Genomic DNA, 6,366 nt, shown 5'->3' on the forward strand with positions numbered 1-6,366 from the left:
CGCGCCGCTGCGCACCCGGCTTCAGACCGACGCAGGAGTGGGAGCGTGGTTGCCTTGCGGGAGAAAACGTAGCAAAATTAAACAGAAGTAGGTGAGAAACGAAGGTATCAGGCCTGTATCTGTTGCTCAGGATCTTTTAAAAATATTTAAGGAAAATGGTGTTGGTGAAGCAAGAGGAATGCAGCATTGCGTCTGCACCTTAAGAAACTAGTTGTTCTTCTCCATCGTTCACTTGTGAACAAGTCGCAAAATGCGAGGATACGTGGTTGCAAATACCTCTGTGATCAGATGGGAAGGTGGTTCTGAAGGTGATCAGATCAGAAGCTTTTCTGGTGCTGTTTTGAAAGTAGGAAAGAACTCGGGAAGAAAACTGACGTCTTCTGATAGATACATGCACGTTCACGTGTGTGTGGGCAGAAAGCTGGACATATCAGATAATGTGGCCTTGAAGTCTCCACATCAGCATAGAGCTGAAACGGCTGTCTCTCGTTATGGTGGCTAAACTGATCCTCCAGATCTGGCAAAAGGGGTGATATAATTTTATAGGGTTTTCTTGTTAGTGAATTCACTTTGCCTTCATTTTTTTTTTTTTCAAAAGCTCTGTTCTTTTAAGTGTCATCCTGTTTTTCTAACCAGGAGAACTTTCAACTTTGAAATTAATCTCTGTGTGTCTGAATTTTACTGCTGTCTTATTGTCACATACAAGTTATGTGGATTGACCAGCCTGAAATAAATAATGACTATTTTAAATTTATTTCTAACATGTGTTCTCACCATGCAGATGCTGTCGAGCAGATGCCGTGTGACACCTGAGGTGTCAAGAGAGGCTGGCTGTGTTACATGTGGGCTAGCTTTTGCAAACTCACTGTTCACCCAGGGCCTTGGTAGAGGCCAGGACTTGTGGCCCAGGGTATGAGGAGGGCTGCCAGGGGGGAACACCGGTGAAGGTGAGGACACCAGTGAGGGTAGTGTGGTGGTCCTCCATTCACAGCGGTGTGGATCAGGCATGCAGGCAGCCAGTGCAGAGCAGTGGGAGCAGGCTGGTGTGGGTGGTGTTGCAGGGAAGGTAGGACAGGGTCTAGAGGAGTGCTGCTCCCTCGCCCTTTCCCCGGTGTAGCTCGGTGGGAAAGGCCACTCCACTACAATAGTACCTGTACACCAGGTGAGAGGAAGTGTGGAGACAGCTAAAGCGAGAGCCCTGCAGCAAGAGCTGCCCTGCCAACACTGAGGTCCTTGCCCACCCTTGGGCACTGGTAGGAGCTACAGAGTGGCTTGCAACCACAAGATGACCACAAGGACTGAGGTGCTGAGGAAGACAAGAAGTTTAGGGTTTAGAAGACCCTAAGGGTTTAGGGGCCTGCCAGCTAGATGCTATATTCAGGACTTCTCCTTGACTAATTTTTCCTGTCATCTTGCCTACTCCCTGCTGCTTCTGTCACCTGTTTGCTGTGTTTCTCCTTAACATTAGGTCTTTTTGACAACAGGAAATTGCCAGTTTGACGTGTTTGTGGTACCTTTCTTAAATTAATGCAAGTTTCTCCATGTGGTTTCTCCCTCGTGTTTTCTGAAGCCAAAACACAAGCTCTTTTGGTCACAGTTCCCAGAAATACCTGAATGCAGGTATGACACCTTTACTAATGACATTCCTGACAAATTCAGCAGGCCGCGTGGCGAGGTGCTACTCCTACTGCAAAGGCTTCCCATTGCCATGTGATAATGCTCCATCCCCACTCTACCATCCTCATCCTGCTTACCATCATCTCTGTTTCTCTCAAGTATGCTGTAAAAGTGTAAGCCTCATGTTTACTTAGTGCATACTTTTTGTATGTTTTATTCTTTGGCTGATAAAATACCCCTGTGCGGAAAATATCCAAACCTCCCTGAAGGTATTAATTAGTACTGGGCTATGTAAGTAGGGGGAGAGGAAGGGAATACTGCAGAGAGCAAAGCTCTCTCCCTTTGGATGAGGTTAATGTCATTAGAAGGCATGTAGCCAGTGTGACAAGGAAAGAAGCAAGCTGGTGTAGGCAGGATCAGATGGAATGTGTGGAAGCCTTGAAGTTGCACTCAAAACCTTTAGCCACCCCCGAGTGCCAGGGGAGGGATGGCCATGCAGTGCTGATAAACTGAACTTGAATCTCCTTCCTGGAAGACACATACTGAGTGTTAGGGTTAATTCTGCCTGCCGAGTACAAAAATAAAAGGGATTTTCTATTATCAACTGTAAATGTATTGCCCTTTAGAGTTGCTAGGTTCCCCTTGTTCTAATTTGGTGACTCACCCTGCATTCCCCCTGCGTTCACAGCCTAGCACAGTTGGCATAGGCCCCAGTACAAGGAATGAGTTGAGGTCCCCTGCCCGGTCAGCTGCCGGTGCTTGGCTTGGCCTGCCTTCTTCTCCTCTTCAGTTCCTCTGGCTCATACCCTCCAGCCTGGGGTTGTGGGCACATACCCCACAGCCATAGCTTGCGTGGGCTTCCCTGGTGGTAGCAGCGACCGGCTGGTCCCTGCGGTGCAGCTGCAACAACCACGTGCTCCAACACATCTTCTCTTTGGAGCTGAAGGGGGTCACCAGGGTCACCTGCCGAGGGTCACGCAGCTGGGGCTGGAGCGAGCACGTTTGGGTAAGGGACTGCATGCCATGGGAGGGTGGGGGAGCGTGAGGAGAGCCAGGCAGAGGTCCTGCACCGTCCTGGGTCACAACAAGCAGTTTCGCAAAGTGGAGTGGTGGGAGCATACCTGAGGCTCTATTTCCCTTTTCACCTGTGTCCTGGCAGTAGCAGTGTCGTTGTATCTTAACATCTGGAAGAACTGAGATTAAAGGCTCCATCATTTATAATTCAGTTCCACTACAAATTAAATGCAAATATTCCATTAGACTCATCAGCTGGATGTTGTATCTCATTTTGATGCAGAGTTTAGGATAGGTTTAAATGAAAAGCTGTTACGCGTGAGTCTCAGTGGCAGATCAGCAGCTAATGATAGTAAAAGTCATAGCAACATCCCAGGGAGATCGCAATGTATTGCTAGTAGTGCTGTGGAATTTTGAGAGATGGCAGAGAGTTTTCCAGTTGTCTTCTTTATAATACTGTGGGTTTGGTGGTTGTGGTGTTGTGTGGTTTTAATTTTATTATTTTCCATGGTTATCCATTCAAATCTTGCCCTCTTTCCTGTGTGATTGTTACATTTACTTCTATGTCCAGTGTGGTGCTTGGTCTTCTTTAGGATACAATGGTAACAGATGGGAAGGTACAGCCCCATGCTGTCTAGGACATAATCTGCTTGCTTCATGTTCTTTCAAGTTTAATTGACTGAGGCATGTGAGAGATTAGTGGTAAAAATAATTTAAAAAAGCATTAAGTGACTCTCTGGTAATCAACTGGATTGTCTGAAAATGCACAGCTGCAACTGGTAATATTGCATAAAAATGTTCTAGTAAAATACTTATTAGGGTGACTGCTCTTTCAGCTCTTAACAGTTTGCTGAGGATGATGGTCTTTGTTTCTGCTGTTGCTACTAAAAGCAGAGTGACAAAATAGAACGTGGCATAGGAGCACAGTATTAGAAGAGACATTACATGCCTGTGATCTCGTAGCCATGCAGGTTTTTGAATTTCAAAGATAATCTTTCCATGCTATGAAACTGTCCAAGATTTTCAAAGGATATTACTGGAATTTTAATTGTGAGTCACTACATGGTCATTATTTGGTTACTGTTTTAGACCAGATTGTGAGAAGTCTGTAAATCTGAGTGTTCATTACTTAAAATTAATTGTCAGCTTAGTATTTAGTTCAGAAACAAAGTGAACAGTTTCTGGGCCAAGTGAGGATGAGGTTGTGCATTTTTGCCACTGAAATGAAGAGAGCAGAGGAAGTTAAGTAGGATGTATGCACTTCTGAGTGCATGCTGTCCTCAGGGTGTCTGGTAGAAGCACTGGAGAACTTCATGTAAGGTGAAGCCCTTTGCAGTAGTCACTGTGTATCATTCATATAATTTCAGATTCAACATTCTTCATTTAGAACACTAAATATTGCCACATTTCTGTAGTATAGAAATTAGTATAATAAATAGTACTTCTAAGTAGCATAGAAATAATAGCCTTGTGACCAATGCTGAAGGCAAATTACTCGTGTTTGTATTACTACTGGGCATCCGGAAAAATGGTTTATGCAACTTCACTTGAACTGGAAAAAAAATGAAAATATGGTGAAGAGATAGTGCCAGGTAATTAGTGCATTCTGAATAGTCTAAGTGTTCTACCAGCTTTAAAAAGTTTCGGTGTCCATGAAGGCAAAAATCTAAACCTCCCTAGTTTAGAAGCACAGAGAACATGTGCTCATGATAAGCCTGTATGCAAGTATAAATGCTTTTTTATGCTGGAGTACTTCAAGACAGATTTAGTATTGTTGTTTTGAAGGATTTTGCAAAATGCAGTTCCTGTCAGCTTTCTTTTGCTTACATGGGTACACAATGCTGTTTTAAGAGCTGGCACCCATTTCTGACAGCTGCATTTGGAAGATTGACTCAATGCTCTAGCTTTTACATGCATCATTAAAAAAGAGAGAGGCAATATTCAAAACAAACATTTTCAGTATTTATTTTCATCATGCTTTTCATGACAAAGGTACATGAGTAGACTGCTGTGTAGACTGGAAAACCATTTGTTAAAGCTTCTTTCCCAATGTTCTGTATTTTTATCTAATGCTTCAGTACAATTAGCAGGAGTGATTAAATGACAGAATAAATGCAACAGTCTTGCAAGACATGGCATGTTGTCCAAAACCTGCTTCGTGGACTGAAAAGAAGCCATAAAAGGATACACTGAAATTCAGAACGATTTGGGGGAAAAAAAAAAAAACAAACAACTGTTTCTCTTTCAAATTATTTACATGCCACCGGATTAAATAAAACAGTAAATGATAACGACTACTGAAAAGTTTTGCTTCTTGACTTTGATTGTAAAAGTATATCAAAGCATGTGCTGGAGCGCATGCTGACTTCAGTGCCTCCTCTAATGGATGAACTCTTGCCATACACATTTTCTGAGGTAAAAGTGTGCCTGTCAGCATTACACCCACAACACCTGGAAATGCTTGTACTTTAAAAAAAAAAAAAGTCTTCCTTGTTCCACAATATAGCAATTGCATTTCTGTGGTAACAAGTAGGATGGTATAGAAAGTATTTTTGAAGTAGTTTACTGTTCAAAACAGTTGAATAAATATAATGTAAATTTAGTATTTGAAGACATGAAAGAGTTCTAAAAGATGGGAAGAACAGTACATAAATGTGAAGAAGTCTGGTCAGTAAGAGAGATGCTGATTTTGTTCTGTAATCAGCGAAATAAGATTTAATCAGCCACTTCGCTTGGCTTGGAGCTAGGAGTGGAAGAAAAACACCTTTATTGTTGCTCCTGAGGTCTATAAATTATGGTAAATTAAGAGACTGACAAATGCACCTGCTCTAAGTTATTGCCCAGTTTTACATTCAGGGAGAGGCAAAACTGGGAAGGCAGGAGAGAATAAAGTCAGGAAGTAATGCAGAGTCCCATAAAAAAATGCTGTCACAGTGCACAATCTTAACATTTTGCCTGTTCTTCAGGGAAGACTATATTCACAGCTACGTTTGGTTCCTCAAGTAATCAAGTATATTTATGTTTTAATCGGCCTCAGGTTCTATAATCAGGGAGATAGTATTGGTCTTAGTCATTCAGTTGTAGGTTAATGAAATTATATTGTTAGGCTGAAATAGGAAATAAAATGTTCAATACCACTAAAGTGAGCAGAAATGAGATCCAGCTGTGTGGTGTTTGTGTTAACTGTATACACACTCCACCCTTACAAACTGACCATGTCAGTGGAAGCACTGCTTTAAAATAACCTGTTGAAACAGAAACTGTGGATTCTGATGATTTACATTTTTTGTCCCAAAAAGGATAGTTGTTTTCTCTGGAAAGTATTTTCATGGTAGTACAAAAATGAAATACCAAAATTTTTTTATATCTTAATTATTTATTTTTTTTATTTCCTTCAGAATTGTCCCAACCTGGGAGAAAAAATAAGAGAAAAAAAGACTGTGAAACAAAACATTTTCCCAATAGTATTTTCCAAAACTACTACTCAGTAGTGGAGGCTGGAGTGGTGGTGTTTGGTTGCTTGGTGTGTGTTTGTTTTTAAGTGAGTCTGTTAAAAAATCCCAAACTTTGGAAATATAATTTTAAGCTCCATATGCAGCTTTCCCTTCTCCCCTCCTTTTCTTTGTATTTGCCTGTTTCCCAGGAACCAGAACTCTTTGTTATTTCTTTGTTAAGGACATTTGTGGTTGCCTTCTAGATTATTTATGTTGTGCTGAAACGGGTGTCTTTGTAGGG

This window comes from Merops nubicus, unplaced genomic scaffold, assembly GCF_000691845.1.
Source record: "Merops nubicus isolate BGI_N331 unplaced genomic scaffold, ASM69184v1 scaffold25938, whole genome shotgun sequence".
NCBI classification, from domain to species: Eukaryota; Metazoa; Chordata; class Aves; order Coraciiformes; family Meropidae; genus Merops; species Merops nubicus.